The sequence below is a fragment of the Canis aureus genome, chromosome 28 (genome assembly GCF_053574225.1).
Source record: "Canis aureus isolate CA01 chromosome 28, VMU_Caureus_v.1.0, whole genome shotgun sequence".
NCBI classification, from domain to species: domain Eukaryota; kingdom Metazoa; phylum Chordata; class Mammalia; order Carnivora; family Canidae; genus Canis; species Canis aureus.
The window spans coordinates 22,843,695-22,861,544 of NC_135638.1; the positions used below are offsets into that span (position 1 = coordinate 22,843,695).

At 41.1% G+C, this 17,850-nt stretch overlaps 1 protein-coding gene across 1 annotated transcript in view; it reads left to right on the top strand.

Moving 5' to 3' along the window:
• Positions 1 to 17,496, top strand: part of PRDM14 (PR/SET domain 14) — a 183,347-nt gene extending 165,851 nt beyond the window's left edge. The window contains exons 9-10 of the transcript XR_013367184.1: positions 14,353 to 14,406; positions 17,421 to 17,496. The gene's annotated coding sequence lies outside the window, so the exon portion shown is untranslated. The remainder of the gene's footprint in view (positions 1 to 14,352; positions 14,407 to 17,420) is intronic.
• Positions 17,497 to 17,850: the final 354 nt, after the last annotated feature.

Sequence of the window (17,850 nt, forward strand, 5' to 3'; positions counted from 1 at the left end):
ATAGCATCTGCTTTATTAATGTCACCTCGATCAATATCTTCTAATGGTTAAAAATCTGAGGGACTCCTTAGTCTCCTTGTTATTCTGCAGGAGCTTGGACAATGGGATCTCTTGCCATAGATTCAGAGACTCTCTGTGACAGTCAAATCTGCCTGCCTGCATTTGTCTCTCAGCCTGTGTGCCTCCCCGGTTTAGGTAGAGCTTGCCTTCGTCTCACCCAGGACCTCGTGCTGTCTCTTGGTTGTCTACACTGTAGACTGTGGTATCCCTTTCAGATCTCTTCTGGGTCTATTCCGTGCACTTAGTCTTTCCTTTCTCAAATTGGAGTCTTTCCTGTCATTGACCCTCATTTCTTCAGGGCCTTACTCTTTCCAAGGGCCAAGACAATTCCTCATCATGTTGGCAGGTAGCCTCCGTGTATGCCAGTTCCTCAAGGGCAGCTGTGGTCTCTACACCTTTGCTGTTTAGTGGCCAGTCCTTCCTCCATCCACCTAGTCCCTGGCCTCTTTCTCTTATCTTGCTTCTCCCAACTAGTTTATTTTATTTTATTTTTTATAATTTATTTGTTTATTCCTGAGAGAGAGAGAGAGAGGCAGAGACACAGGCAGAGGGAGAAGCAGGCTCTATGTAGGGAGCCCGATGTGGGACTCCATCCCGGGTCTCCAGGATCAGGCCCTGGGCTGAAGGTGGTGCTAAACCACTGAGTCACCAGGGCTGCCCTCCCAACTAGTTTAACTCTTATTTGCTAACTTAGATTCAAGTAGTGTCAGGTTATGTATACTGATTTCACTGGCTCTCCTGGGTCTCGATGACTTCCTTATCAATCAGCTTCATTCGGCTACTAATTAAGAAGAACCATCCCGGTTCTAGCAGACATTGTTTCCTACTCACTGCTCTGCTTAGCTGAGTCTGTCCTGACTTGGGAAGTTTTGTTTGTTTGTTGGTTTTCTGTTTTGTTTTGTTTTTAAGTAGGCTCCAGACCCAGCATGGGGCTTGAACTAATGACCCTGAGATCAAGAGCTGTGTGCTCCACTGTCTGAACCAGCCAGGCACTTCCTGATTTGGGAAATTTTTGATATTAATCTGAGAAATTAATTCAGGGCCATCCCCCTTCTTCTTTTCCTCCTCAGCTTCTTCTCTGCTCAGGTGTAAGAGTCATGTGTCATGGCTTATATTAAGATGTCACAGTGGCTGTTGTCCATCAAAATGGGCACAATTTCCCTTCTAAGTCTACACTTAGCCTTAGAATTGTTCTAACCCAGAGATCAAGGCAGCCACTAAAAATTGAATAAAGTTGAGATGTGGTAGCTCTGACTATATAGTCTTATCTCGGGGCGCCTGGGTGGCTCAGAGGTTGAGCATCTGCCTTTGGCTCAGGTCCTGATCCCGGGTCCTGGGATCAAGTCCCACATTGGGCTCCTAATAAGGAGCATCTTCTCCTGCCTGTGTCTCTGCCCCTTTCTCTCTGTGTCTATCATGAATAAATAAATAAAATCTTAAAAAAAAAATATATAGTCTTATCTCCCAGGGATATTGGTGACAATATAAGTAGGAACTTTGGGAACTTAAGCAGGTTGATTACAAGGATATTGTGAGCAGAAAGCATTTTTGTCACTTCTCAGGCTTCCTGGATCTGGACATTTTATTTATCTGTGGATAGTACTGACCCTTCATTTAAGCAATGCTCCTTAATTTTTAAAAATTTATTTTGAAAAATATTTTATCTATTTATTCATGAGAGAGACAGAGAGAGGCAGAGACATAGGCAGAGAGAGAAGCAGGCTTCCTGCAGGGAGCCTGATGTGGGACTCCATCCTGAGTCTCCAGGATTTTTAAGTAATCTCTACACTCACCATGGGGCTTGAACTAACAACCTGGAGATCAAGAGTTGCATGCTCCACTAACTGAGCCAGCCAAGTGTCCCAAGAAGGGGCTTTTATTTTAGAAAAAAGTATCTAGCAATATGGAAAAAGATTGGAGGGTGCAGCAGGAGAAGGGAAGGTTTAGGTAGTCACTGCAATGGCACGGGAGACATTATGAGAATGTAGCCTGAGGCAGCAGTAGGAGGAAAGGAAATTGAGTGACAAGTAAGAGATAGTGAGAATTGCAGTGTAATGTGGAGGTTTTGTTTGGGTGAGGGTAGGGGTTAAGGAAGAGTAAAATCAATCATCACTCTCAGGTGACTGGTTTAGTGATGCTATAGAATGAAAATGTATCTCCCAACCCCCCAATTTCATATGTTGAAACCTGATGCCCCATGTGATGATGTTGGGAGCTTTGGGGAGGTTATTAATGGAGGTGGAGCCCACATGAATGAGATTAGTGCCCTTATCAAAGAGACCCCAGAGAGCTCTGTTGCTCCTTCCACCATGTGAGGATACAGTGAAAAGATAGCTTCCTATGAACCAGAAACTGAGCTCTCCCCAGACACTATATTTGTTGGTGCCTTGATCTTGGACTGTTTAGCTTCTAGTGAGAAATTCATTTCTGTTGTTTATAAGCCTCCAGGTCTCTGGGATTCAATTATAGCACTCCAAATGGTCTAAGATGGTGGTGATGTCTCCATTAATTGTAAGCTACTATTCACCTTGTAGAAATGTCTTAAGAAGTTGCCTTCAGAGAGAATTACAAAATATAAAAATAAATTTTTAAAAATTTAGGCTTTTTTGTGTTCAATCCAAGAAATATATTTATAGATGGTTTATTTCAGGTGCTTAATACTTAGGTAGATGCAAAGTGGAAGGTTTGCAGTCTCAATGTGGAGGTAAGACATACATAATATTCAAAGACAGATTATCAAGTGAGAACTATGAAATTAATTATCAAAATTCAATGTATATTAAAATATTTAAAATTGCTGTTATGTACCATAAAAGAACCTTTTACCACCATTTAAAAAATACCAACTTTAAAAAAAAAATTTTATTTATTTATTCATGAGAGACATAGAGAGAGAGAGACAGAGAGGCAGAGACACAGGCAGAGGGAGAAGCGGGCTCCATGCAGGAAGTCCGACGTGTGATTCGACCCCAGGACTCCAGGATCACACCCTGAGCTGAAGGTAGATGCTTAACTGCTGAGCCACCCAGGCGTCCCAAATTATAGGGTTTTTAAAAAGCTGACAAATATCACAGACATAAAAATTAATCCAGAAAAATAAGATAATATTTTTATTAACTACCAGACATACATCTTTGATAGCTTTTTTGCTTACAGATAACTGAGAAAAGTTTGCTTCAGTTTTGAAATTCATTATGAGTAATGTTATATAAGTTTTAGGATTGTTGTCAAATTTGGGAAAATCTCTACTAAGAGTCCATCATATGTGAGCTATAGGATTTGGCAGGATTTTCTGGCATGGTAAATGTGATGTTTAATTTTTTTTTTAAAGATTTGGTTTATTTATTCATGAGACACACAGAGAGAGAGAGAGAGAGAGAGAGGCAGAGACACAAGCAGAGGGAGAAGCAGGCTCCATGCAGGTAGCCCTACATGGGACTTGATCCCAGGTCTCCAGGATCAGGCCCTGGGCTGAAGGCGGTGCTAAACTGCTGAGCCACCTGGGCTGCCCCTGATGTTTAATTTTATGTGGCAACTTGACTGGGCTGTTGGGCATCTAGACATTTGGCCAAACATTATTCTGAGTGTATTTGTGAGGGTGTTTCTGGATGAGATTAAGATTTGTCTTAGTAGACTGAGTAATGCAGGTTGCTTTCTTCAATGCGAGTGGGCCGTATCCAATCCATTGAAGACCTGAGGACAGTCTTTCCATTGGACTGTTTGAGCGGAGACATGGGTATTTTTAATTTTTTATTTATTTTTGGCCTTTGGACTGAGAGTTGAAAAAATGGTTTCTTCTTGGGCATTGAGCCTGCTGGCTTTCAGACTGGAACTTATCCACATTGGCTCTCTTGGGTCTCTAGCTTGATGATTGTGGAACTCAGTTCCACATAGTTGCATGGGCCAATTCCTATGATAAATCTCTCTTTCTCTGTGTCTCCATACTATCTAGCTAATCTCTTGTATTTTTTTTCTGGAGAACCCCAACAAATATAGAATATTTCACACCTTATTTCTTGCCCACTCCCTGTAAGCTGGTGAGCATAATATCACAGTTTGACCTCTGCCAGTATAACCTTTGGGTCCTAATTTTGAGTGAGTGGGTACAATGTGCTTTATGTGTATTTCTGGATGCCATTCTTCTTCTGGGTGCACTAGACTCAATGTAAGTGTGCATGGATGCAACTGTGAATCAGAAAACTGCAAAATAAATTATTCCCCAGTCCTATGTCCCCTTAGTTGGATCCCACAAATGCCAATGCCAACAGATGAAGATTGGAAAGAGACCAGGGTTTTTATGGATTAGAGTGAAAAAATCCTACCTTTGCAAATTTTATAAAAATCTATGAACATGTGAACACAGGTTGTAGACATCCTCTGGGATATCATTAGGAGTCATGCAGGTGAGTAAGGTTTTGAATCTGGCCCAGAATTTTGTACTGGCAGAGCAAAAGTGCACAAACTAAATACTGTCTAAGAATATACAGTGGAATATATAAATTAACATGATTTTAGGTCATTAGAATCTTAAAAATAGGCCGATTCAACCAGAGGAGAAACCAGCAACACGACTTTTTGAAGTATGCTTGTTTTATGAGAGAGCTTCTAAGTATTGAGTCCTTGCAGAGCTGTTGCTTGGAAAGCCAATTAAACAGAGGCTTCTTTTATTTATTTATTTATTTTTCAGAGGCTTCTTTTAAAAGGTTGACAGCTGTAAGAATCCTGGCAGGAAGTCGAATGGTGATGGGCGTTGCTTGCCATCAGGTATTCTTGGAGGAAGCCAAAGAGTAACTCAAATGAAGAAGGTTTATCACTAACTAGGGTTGATTAAAAAGCAAAATTTCAGAATGTCTCCTGATGAGTGCCATCCCTTGCAAAGTAGGAACTTTGGGATGCTAAACATGCCTTCCAATATTGCCACTATTGCCCAAACTTTTTGGAATCTTTTAGAAAGAAGTTTAGTTCTTATGGCACGATCTTTCGAATACCAACAATGGTGGACATATCCTATCAGGCATTGGATTATATTCTTTGGAGATGAAAAAGATTTTGAGAGCCAATAATGAAAATAAAGTATCCAATCAAACCCACTAAAGTGTTTGTGTGTGTATCAAAGCTGTGTGTGACTGTAAGATTATATATAATAAGATTATATATATGATATATAGTTCTCTCCTATGATTGACAAACTAGTTCTGAAGGCAATTTTGTGGCAGATACAGTGGGTTGGTTCACTCTTCTTGTATGCTCTCCCACATGGAAAGGGCTAGGAAGCTATGAGATACATTTCTGGGCACTTTTGCATTTGGGGGCTCACATGTGGTTGGTTTTGCTAAACAGGAACATTGAACAAGGCCTGTGGAAGGAAGTGAGAGCCATTGGGGGCAGTGGCCAGGCAGGGCAGGGAGATCTCCTTGCAAGGGATAGAAGTGGAGGCATTTGGTTCTTCTGGGGCTATTCTGGCAGAGGTTTAAAGTTCTGATCCGTAAAGTCAGAGATGTGAAGTAATTTGAGGTGACAGCACTGGAATTCTGGCCAGGACATTCCTGCAGACGTCCAGATATTGTTCCAGATATTGTTTCTGGCTGTATGATGCCCAGGTCTGCTTCCTTGACTCTCCTGGAGATTCTGTAAGGTGGCTAATACTCTCTAATAAAATCTTTACTACTTAAACTAGCAACAGTGGATTGGGTTGTCCGATTAATACAAATTCCAAATGAGTAATAAATGCATCATTGAAATAAGTATGGAGTTTCCCAGGTCAGCAACTTGAAAATAAGAAAACTCATTTGAAAAAACAAATTTGGGGATCCGTGGGTGGCTCAGTGGTTTAGCGTCTGCCTTCGGCCCAGGGCGTGATCCTGGAGTCCCAGGATCGAGTCCCACGTCAGGCTCCCTGCATGGAGCCTGCTTCTCCCTCTGCCTGTGTCTCTGCCTCTCTCTCTCTGTGTGTCTCTCATGCATGAATAAATAAAATCTTTTTTTTTTTTTTTTTTTTTTTAAAGAGAAAAACAAATTTGGTAGGGTGCCTGAGTAGTTCAATTGGTTGGGCGTCTGCCTTTGGGTCAGGTCATGATCCCAGGGGTCCTGGGATGGAGCCCCACATCGGGCTCCCTGCCCAGTGGGGAGCCGCTTCTCCCTCTGCCCCCCCCCAACTGCTCATGCTCTCTCTGTCTCACGCTTTCTCTCTGTCTCTCAGATAATGAATATAAATAACAAACCTTCAGTAAGTGCTGCATGACCGACGGACCGGATAGGTGTAGGCTCTTGTGGAGAGCTATGAGGCAGTGCCTGAACCAACAGCTCTTACAGATGCCATTCGCAGTGAAAGAGATTCAACTTTTGGTTCTTGTGGGCTGATTACGCATATCTGAAGTGATCACATCTCTGAGCTAAAAATTTGGAAATCATCTTGTGTACTTCTATGTACAAAGCTTTTGCCACATCCCAGTTATGGAGAGTATTAGTTTTGCTGGGGCTGCTGTGAACAAAGTACCTTAAATTAAGTGGCTTAAGCAGCACAAATATATTATTGTCTAGAAGTCTGAATTCAGGTGTCGGCCATGTGGGTTCCTCCTGAGAGCTGTGAGGGAAGTCTCTTCAGGCCTCTCTCCTTGCTTCTGGTGGTTCTTGGCTTGTGGCAGCCCATTTCTCACAAGGTGTTTTCTCTGTATGTATCTGTCTCCAAATTTCCACTTCCTATAAGGACACCAATCTTACTGGGTTGTGGCCCACCTTAATGACCTCATTGTAACTTGATTACCTCTGTAAAGACCCTAGACCCTAGATCCTTTCCCTCTGTAAATACCTTATTTGGAATAAGATCATATTCAGAGATAGCGGGTACTAGGATTTCAGTATATCTTTTTTGGGGGGGAGGGGCACACAATGCAACCCTAACATAGGAAATATATTAGGATTTTTTTGGGTGCCAAGTAGCAGGAACCCAATTCAAAGCAGTCTAGTAAAGGGGGCAATTTGTTGCCTCACAAAATAGGGAAGGACAGACTGCATTAACCTCAGTTGGGATTTTTTTCTCTCTCTCCATCACTCTGTACTGTGCGTGGCCTCATTCTCTACCATTGCAGGTTGGGATTTTCCATGTGGCATGGGACATGGCTTCAGGCAGTGCCAGACTCTCAACATTCCATCTTGGTGATGCTAAAGGAAAGTGGTCTTCTCCTCAGCCTCGGTTTCTACAAGCCCAGGGCAGGATTCTGGTTGCCCTACTGTTCTCCTGCCTGAGCTTGGAGCAATCACAGCAGCCAGGAGACTGTTCACCACAGGGGACTGTTGCTCTTCATGCTGTCAGTTTCCATTTTATTCACCTCTGGCCTCTGTAGCATTCTTCTGTACTTTTCACAGAAACCTACCATCCATATTTTCTAAATCTGTCTTTAATATGAAAACTTTAAGTTTTTAAAAAAGATTTCTTTATTTTTAGAGAGAGAGAGGGGTGAGGGAGGAGCAGAAGAGGGAGAGAGAGAATCTCAAGCAGACTCCCTGCTGAGCACAGAGCCCGATTCAGGGCACGACCTCACATCCCTGAGATCATGACCTGAGCCGAAACCAAGTTGGATGCTTAACTGATTGAGCCACCCAGGCATCCCAAAGCTTTAAGTTTTTGAAACAGAACCCGGGGGCACCTGAGTGGCTCAGATGGTTAATGTCTGTTTTTGGTTCAGGTCATGATCTCAGGGTCCTCGGATCGAGTCCCACATCTGGCTCCCTGCTCAACGGGAAGTCTGCTTCTCCCTTTCCCTCTGCTCTGTGAGCCCCCTGGCTCTTGACTTCCAATGGATTTCAACCAGCAGGAGATCAGAGTCTGGCAGGAGAGGGAGGACATGAGACTGAATTTATTCCCCCGGTTTATATTTATTCCCCCTGTGTGTGTGTTGTGTGTTTAAATATATATATATATATATATATATATATATATATATATATATATCTTTTTTAAAAAATTGAAGTATAACTAATAGTTTCATATATATATATGTGTGTGTATCTGTATTGTATATAGAAAATGTAATGATTCAACAATTCCATACCTTAGTACTCATCATGATAAGTGTACTCTTTTTTTCTAACTTTATTTTATTTTATTTTTTATTTTTTTGTTTTTTTTCTTTTTTTAAAAAATTTATTTATTTATGATAGTCACAGAGAGAGAGAGAGAGAGAGGCAGAGACATAGGCAGAGGGAGAAGCAGGCTCCATGCACCGGGAGCCCGACGTGGGATTCGATCCCAGGTCTCCAGGATCACGCCCCGGGCCAAAGGCAGGCGCCAAACCGCTGCGCCACCCAGGGATCCCCTATTTTGTTTTTTAAAAAGATTTTATTTATTCACTCATGAGAGAGAGAGGCAGAGACACAGGCAGAGGGAGAAGCAGGCTCCATGCCGGGAGCCCGACGTGGGATTCCATCTCCATGATCACGCTCTGGACCGAAGGCGGCGCTAAACCGCTGAGCCACCAGGGCTGCCCTCTAACTTTCTTTAAAAAGTTTTTTTTTTAAATTTAAATTCAATTTTCTAATATATAGTATAACACCCAGTGCTCATCCCATCAAGTGCTCTCCTCATTTCCTGTCCCCCATTTACCCCATCCCTCTACCCATCTCCCTTCCACAATCCTTTGTTTGTTTTCCAGAGTTAGGAGCCTATAATGGTTTATCTCTCTCTCTAATTTTTCCTACTCAGTTCCCCTCCTTTCCTTTATAATCCCTTTCACTATTTCTTATATTCCACGTATGAGCGAAACCATATGCTGATTGTCCTCCGATTGACTTACTTTACTCAGCATAATACCCTCTAGTTCCATTCACGTAGAAGTGAATGGTGGGTATTCATTTCTTCTGATGGCTGAGTAATATTCCATTGTATATATATATATATATATCTTTAGATTGTATTGTATATATATCTTCTTTAGATAAGTGTACTCTTTTTTTTTAAAGATTTTTAATTTATTTATTCATGAGACAGACACACACACACACAGAGAGAGAGAGAGAGAGAGAGGCAGAGACACAGGCAGAGGGAGAAGCAGGCTCCATGCAGGGAGCCCGATGTGGGACTCGATCCCAGGACCCCAGGATCATGCCCTGGGCCGAAGGCAGGCTCCAAACCGCTGAGCCACCCAGGCGTCCCAGATAAGTATACTCTTAATTCCTTTTATCTGTTCCACTCATCCCCCAAGCCACCTTCCCTCTAGCAACCTCCAGCTTGTCCTCTGTATTTAAGAGTCTTTTTTCTCTTTGTTCTGTTTCTTAAATTCCATATGTGAGTGCCTTTGTCTTTCTCTGACTTCTTTCTTGGTTTCTTTCTTCCTTCTTTCTTTTTTTAAAAGATTTTATTTATTTATTTATTTAAAATTTTTATTTATTTATGATAGTCACAGAGAGAGAGAGAGAGAGAGAGGCAGAGACATAGGCAGAGGGAGAAGCAGGCTCCATGCACCGGGAGCCCGACGTGGGATTCGATCCCGGGTCTCCAGGATAGCGCCCTGGGCCAAAGGCAGGCGCTAAACCGCTGCGCCACCCAGGGATCCCAAGATTTTATTTATTTATTCATGAGAGACACACAGAGAGAGGCAGAGACATAGAGGAGAAGCAAGCTCCCTGTGGAGAGCCTGATGAGGGACTTGATCCCAGGACATGGGATCATGCCCTGAGCCAAAGGCAGATGCTCAACCACTGAGCCACCCAGGTGCCCCTCTCTCTTTCTTTTTTAAGGATCTTACTAATTTATTTATTTATTTATTTATTTATTTATTTATTTATTTATTTATTTAGTGCAAGCAGGAGGAGGGGCAAAGGGAGAGGGAGAGAAAGAAACCCAAACAGACTGCCCTGAGCATAGAGCCCGATGTGGGGCTTGATCTCATGGCCCTGAGATCATGACCTGAGCCAAAATCAAGAGTCAGAGGCTTTACCAATTGAGCCCCCCAGGTGTCCCTCTTACTGACTTCTTTCACTTAGCATTATATCCTTTAGATACATCTGTGTTGTTGCAAATGGCACAATTTCATTATTTTTTATGTGTGTGCATATATATGTGTGTATATATATATGTTGGAACATTATTTGGTCACAAAAAACAGATATGTGTATATATGTATACACACACACATACATACATATATACCTCATCTTTATCCATTCATCTGTTGATGGATACTTGGGATGCTTCTATATCTTGGCTATTGTAAATAATACTGCAATAAACATAGTGGTACATATATCTCTTTGAATTAGTGTTTTCATTTTCTTTGGGTAAATACCCAGTAGTGGAATTACTAGATCATATGGTAACTTCAATTTTAATTTTTTGAGGAACCTCCATGCTCTGTCCCCTACTCCTTCAGGCCTGGTGTGGGAATAGTGTAGTATCCCACTGTTACTTCCTCAATGGTACTGTGTATCCCTCATGGTTTCCCATACTTTGCCAAATTTTGGTAAATAGTCCCATCAAGCCAGACAACAGAGTTGGCAACTTTTTTCCATGGGAACCTTGACTGTTAGATGTCTTCGTCTCTACCTCCAATTTAGAGTTAGTTAGTTTCAGGTATTGAGAAAATATAAGAATGATGTAATTCATTTTAAAGTGTGAATGCTTAATAGTAAAATTCCTCTGGCACATTTTGTTTGAAACAAGAGCTGTGTAGACAAAATTAAGAGAATTTCAAACTCTATGACTGAAGGGTTTTTTTTTTTTGTTGTTGTTGTTGTTGTTTTCTGGAGCCCTCTAAATCAAAGGCACACCTCCTGAAGATAAACCTGGCATCAGATAAAGGCACTTCTTAAACTTTTCAACAAAAGTGGCCTGGCTGAAGGGAGGTGGCCACATACCCCAGGGAGTCTAGGATGCCAGTAGCCCTAAGTAACCTTAAGCAAGCATCACATTTATTAAAAAGGTTCTCTTTTATTTAAATAATATATGAGTTCTTCTTTCTACACCATAATGTATCTCTGTTTTTTCATATTACTTTCAAAGTTTAATAAAGGTGAGTTTCTAGGGAGATGCACATGTTTATCATTTTGCTTTATTACTGGCAGGCAGCTCAGTGCTCTTGGGGACACATGGCTCCAGTTTGAGAAGCCTGAAGTGGGGAGAACTTGGGTACATTGATAATATTACCACTTGATTATTAGAGGTTTATTGCTTTTTTCCAGATCTGTGTTTTCTTATATACTTTCAAGTCCTAGGGAAATTCTAAGATTTGTGATAAGCATTTCTATTTTATTTTATTTATTTATTTTAAAAGATTTTATTTATTTATTAATGGGAGAGAGAGAGAGAGAGAGGGAGAGAGTCAGAGACACAGGCAGAGGGAGAAGCAGGCTCCATGCAGGGAGCCCGATACGGAATTGGATCCTCAGTCTTCAGGATCGCACCCTGGGCCGAAGGCGGCGCTAAACCGCTGAGCCACCCGGGCTGCCCAGCATTTCTATTTTAAACATGGGTATACTATATGCCATTTCTTTTTCAATTGGCCACATCCATTTGACTTTCTTTTAAAATTTACTTATGGATTACATTACTTTGATATAAATTGCTTTTATTTTTTAATATGTCCTAAATGGCAGTATTTTCCCCCCCACCAATCATTGTAACATTTTTCACACATTAAAATGCATGCTAGGGGCATCTGGTTGGCACGGTGGTTGACACTTAACAGTGTCTGGCTTTGGCTCAGGTCATGATCTCCGGGTCCTGGGATTGAGCCTTATGTGGACTTTCTGCTCAGCGGGAAGTCTGCTTCTCCCTTTCTCTCTCCCTCTGTGTTCTCTCTCTCAAATAAATAAATTAATTAAAAAAATGCTTGATGAGACCATATCCTCTGTTTGACAGGTGCTGTGAGGTTTTTTTTCTAATTTATTCTAAGAAATGAATCACAAAAGTGTTTAACTACTTTTCCTTATTGTCAGAAATGTTTAAAATCCTAAAACTTCTTTAAGAATAACCTTTAAGGGATCCCTGGGTGGCGCAGCGGTTTGGTGCCTGCCTTTGGCCCAGGGCGCGATCATGGAGACCCGGGATCGAACCCCACATCAGGCTCCCGGTGCATGGAGCCTGCTTCTCCCTCTGCCTGTGTCTCTGCCTCTCTTTCTCTCCCTGTGAGTATCATAAATAAATAAAATTAAAAAAAAAAAAAGAATAACCTTTAAAATATTAGCTATTATAATTGTAAACTGTTCAACTTAAAAAAATCAATACCTGTATTAATTTTCTAGGGCTGCCATACAAAGTAGTACAGACCATGTGACTTAAACAACAGGAATTTATTTTCTCATAGTTCTGGAGGCTGGAAGTCAGAGATCAAGGTTGTCTGTCAGTGAGCTGATTTCTTCTGAGGTGTCTCCCCTTGGCTTGTAGGTGGCCATCCATGTTCTCCATGGTTTTTCCCTCAGTACTTGTCTGTGTCCAAATTTCCTCTTCTTATAAGGACACCAGTCATATTGCATTAGAGCCCACCATAAAGACCTCATTTCAACCTAATTACCTCCTTATAGATTCTATTACCAAATACAGTCACATTCTGAGGTCCTGGGAGTTAGGACTTTGACATATAAATTTTGAAGGGAGCACAATTCAGCCCAAAATAGCATTTAGATAGATATTTAAGAACTGTAGTGTACTTGTTGGCTTATGGAGCAGTTTTGATTCTAAAAACATGTCTAAATTAAAAAAAAAACACACATCTAAATTATGGAGAGCAGAGGAGAAAAGCACCTACTGAGTATGTTGTGCCCTGTCAGAAGGTTAGTGGAGGGTATCGTTGCGACACACAAATGAGACTGGAGCAGAGGGCAAATCTAGACTGTTCTTCACTACTCAGGTGTGTTGCATTTTTTTAAAATCTCATCAAAACGTGGATAACAGGGGCAGCCCGGGTGGCTCTGCGGTTTAGCGCCGCCTTCAGTCCAGGGCATGATCCTGGAGACCTGGGATCGAGTTCCAAGTCGGGCTCCCTGCATGGAGCCTGCTTCTCCCTCTGCCTATGTCTCTGCCTCTCTCTCTCTCTGTGTCTATCATGAATAAATAAATAAAATCTAAAAAAAAAAAAAGGCCAAAAGTTAAAAAAAAAAAAGAAATCTCTCAAGTTTAAAATAGTTTTGGCAGCGAATATAAATATATATATACTTTATCATAAGCCCAATGTGGCCATAGGTTTATAAATTTTTGTCTACACAATCCCTAAAATCCTTCCATTCTAAAGTTATCAATTCCATGTCATAAAACCAACAGTGGTCTAATTCCTAGTCCTTACTTCTAGGAATCAGAGGTCATGGTTTTGCCTGTACTATCCTAATTGTTTTTGGGAATAGTCTTTCTACCTATAGTCTCTTTCCTACTCTAATCCCACTCATTGCTTCCTGAGAAATTAATCTTCATAAAGTTCTACTTAGTCTTGTCACTGCTTTGCTTAGAAACCTTCAATGACTTTCCTTGTATGGAATAGAGTCTAAAAGTCTGAGCTGGAGGTGACCAGCTTTCCTTCCTTACTTCCTCTTTCACATATCTTAGTTCCCCAACAATGCCCTCTTCCTGAGATGTCCTTCCTAAAAGTGTTCCTTTTTAAATCTCCCTCTGGTGTGCTGCTCTGTCGCAGAAGTCTGTGGTCCCACCCACACATGTGCATATTCTGTTTACCCTTCAGGGTTCAACTCAGATCCTTTATCATGCATACAGTGTTTCCTTCCTGTGCTTTGCACTTAGCAGAAATCAGGATTTTTTTTTTTAAGATTTTTATTTCTTTATTTTAGAGAGCAAGAACATGATGGGGTAAGGTAGGGGCAGAGGCAGATGGACAAGCATGATGGATGGACTCTGCATGGATAATATGCACATGTGTATTACTTTGCTTATTCTGTTTTGCTTTGTTACGTGTGTGAAAGATATTAATAAAAAGACAATTTTTAAAGATTTTATTTATTTATTCATGAGAGAGAGAGAGAAAGAGAGAGGCAGAGACATAGGCAGAGGGAGAAGCAGGCTCCCAGCAAGGGGCCTGATGTGGGACTTGATCCTGGACTCCAGGATCACACCCTGAGCCAAAGGCTGATGCTCAATCGCTGAGTCACCCAGGTGTCCCAAAAGGACATTTTTAAAGACTAGTAAAAATAGTTTCTAGGACTTCAGACTTTTCTTCCTGAAGGTTTTTTAAACAATTTTTATTTATTTTATTACTTTATTTTTTTAAGGGAAGACTAAAGAAGGATGAACTTAGTATGGAGAGAAAATGCATATTTTCGTTTACCTGTAAATCTCCTTTTTTATCTCCTTAGAGCATGTTTCAGTTCCTCCCTGGAGTTTAAAATCCATCCTGAGTCCAAAATGAGGTAACTCTCACAATAATTCTTTTCTGCTTGATAAAAATCACATTTTGCCTCTGGTATGAAATTTCACAAACAAAGCCAACTGGAAGAAGGAAGAAGGATCAGCATGTTTAGATGTTATATTCCCACTATCTACAGGTGCATTTGTCAGGTCATTCCTCAGTTTAGGCAAACTAAGACTCTAACAGCTCTAATTTTCTCAAAGCGATAGAAGACAATTCTTTTGTCATTTATTTTTATTTTTTTAAAGATTTTATTTATTTATTTAAGAGAGAAGAGAGCAGGGGAGAGAGTGTTAGAGTGAGCATGAGCAGGGTGAGGGGTAGAGGGAGAGGGAGAAGCAGACTTCCCGCTGAGCAGGGAGCCCAATGTGGGTCTCAATCCCTGGACCCTGAGATCATGACTTGAGCTGAAGGCAGACTGAGCCACCCAGGAGCCCTCATTTATCATTTAAATCTCATTCCTTGATGGCAGGTTTTGTAGCCCCCCAAATGGAAGACTAAATCCTTGAAAATCACTTTTCTGGTGGCCTAAGTGGTGCATGATACTTATATTGGGTAATTTTGTATTCATTAGCTACAATAAGACAAATGGAGCAATTGTCCTTGTATCACAGCCAAAGAGAATGGAGCCTAAAAGTTGGCTAAAAACAAGCTCCTGCACACACATGTCAAAGCCAATACTGGTAACAATTAAAAACAATATAACACTTCAACCTGGACTTCTGGAATTTTTTTGCAGTCAGATAAAAATGTCATTCACAATAAAAAAAGCTAGAGAAGGGAGCAGGGGATTTGAATGAACTCTGTGAAAAGCTTTCAGAGCATCTTTCCATTAAGGAAGGGATGTTTGAGCTCTGAGCTCTTGATCATCCCACACAATTCCCTACATTTCTGTGTGTGTGTGTGTGTGTATTTAAGATTTTATTTATTTATTCACTGGAGACAGAGAGAGAGAGGCAGAGACACAGGCAGAAGGAGAAGCAAGCTCCTCACAGGGAGCCCGATGCGGAACTCGATCTTGGAACCCTGGGATCACACCCTGAGCAAAGACAGATGCTCAACCACTAAGCCACCCAGGTGTGGCTCACATTTCTGTGTTTTTATTAAAAGAATTCTACTATGAGTGTTTGTGATTCGGGATCTCAGGAAGCCAGTTTTGATTTCATCTCTCTTGCAAGACTGGCTATGAGAGAAGGAGGCTGGATTTATTCACCCCACCCAACTGTCCAGTTATTTCTCAGCCTTACAAGAGAATGTAGTGGAGGTGGAGGGGCAGCAGCGATCTGAGGGATGGACTTTATGGTAAACTTGTTCTGTGATGCTTGTGATGCTCCTTAGTCAAAGGAGAATACAGGGAAGGCTGGGAGGAGTCATGATTTGGGAATGAAACCACAGCTTGTGACTGGACAGTTGGGTAGCCTTATAAAAACATGAATCCTAGTCATTACAGAGATCATAGCTCTATAGGTAGTTTGTTTTATATTTTTATTCAAAAGTGATGACATGCATTGTTTGTGTTTAGACTGTTTTATCCTTTAGCTCACTTTAATATTTCACTATAAAGTCATGCTTATCTTAATCAATAGATGGTTCCCTTAAAGTTATATAAGGCACAATTGTGAGAAAATACAGCTAGGTTGCTAGGAGCCTAGGTCTTGGAACATGGTTGATCTGGATTTGGATCTCCACACTTTCTATGCCAAATGATTTAGGGCAGGTTGATGATCACTTTGAGCCTCAGCTCTCTTCCATCAACAAAACTGATAATATATACTGAGGAGTGAAGATTAAATAATATGTGTAAAATATGTAGTCAGTCCTAATACGACAAATTAAAGGCATAATTATTATTTAGTTTTCATCAGTATTTAAGTAGTGGTGGGGTACTGATACAGAAGGGATTTCCCATGGTTGAAAGGTGAAAAATGAAACAAAACAAACAGAAACAACCAAATACTGGACCCAAAATGGTATATAATGTTTAATCAGCCCGACCATAATTTCTCAGATAGGAAATAATCCTAGAGAAGTATATGGCCGGGCAGCCCCGGTGGCTCAGCAGTTTAGTGCCTCCTTCATCCTGGGGTGTGATCCTGGAGACCCGGGATCGAGTCCCACATCAGGCTCCCTGCATGGAACCTGCTTCTCCCTCTACTTTTGTCTCTGCCTCTCTCTCTGTCTCTCATGAATAAATAAATAAAATCTTAAAAAAAAAAAAAAAAGAGAAGTATATGGCCCGCAAGAAGTAAAAGATTCTGGATCCCCTGCCCTCTGACAACCGGAGACAAAAACTATGTAAGATGAATGCAAGAGCCAGCAATGCAGATCTGTAGCAATGGCTAACATTTATGAGCACCAGCCTTGGTCCTGGCCCTGTAATAAGCATTTTGCCAATGTTATCTCATTTACTGCTTACAGCAACTCTGTGATATACTGCGATGAACCCCAGCTCGAAAACTGAGGCAGAGAGGTTTGGTAAATTGTCCAAGGCCATACTGCCCTAAATGACAGAGCCACAATTAAATTTAGGCAGTTTGGCAACAGAGCCCTTTTTTCCTCTCTTTCATCATTAAGGCATGTGTCATGGTCTAATTGGAAGCATTTTTTTCCCTTATTAGTGGCACATAAAATAATGGTGCCTCTTAGAATTAGGGCATCTTCTGGTGATGAAATATGGGTAAGTGACACCCATGCACTCACCACAAAGATGAAATAGTGTTCGTTTGCTACAGATGACACAGATCTTCTGAAGAGGGGTGGGGGAGAGGGGAAGGATGCTGCTCCAGAAGCTAGCTTGCCTTTTGCTACCAGCAGGACTGTACTGCAGATGATTTATAACTGTCAGTGTTTCAGGTCTTTCATTATTTTTCTTTAATTTTATTATGGTAAGAACACTTTACAGTGATACCTCTACCCTCAACAATTTTTTTTTATCCACAACAAAATTTTAAGCACACAACACATTATTATTGACTACAGGTAGAATGTTGTACAACAGATCTCCTGGTTTTTTAGGTCAATTTAATGAAATAAGAACCTGCTGCCATCCTACCTGCTTTGGAGGGGAGCCTCGACAGTGTGTCATTGCAGTGAGTGTGTTGTTTTATGTTTTCTTGGGTTAATTATTCTACGCTCTGGAATAAGATCACTTCCTTCATGTCAACCATGAAATATGGATCTTTCCAATCATCTAGGGGAAAAAATGTACTTAGGGAATGGAAATCGAGAAAGGAAGAAGGAGAGAGGAATTCTAGCTTTTTCTTCACGTTGCTCTCTGGATCTAGACTTTGAGAAGTTTACCAGTAGTCCAAGGTCATCCCTAATATAGGTCCTAAAGAGACCTCTGCTTTAAGATTATTTATTTGGGGGCGGGGGAGGGGGAGAGAAAAAGAGCATAAGCTGGAGGGGCAGAGGGAGAAGGAGAGAGAATCTCAAGCAGACTCCT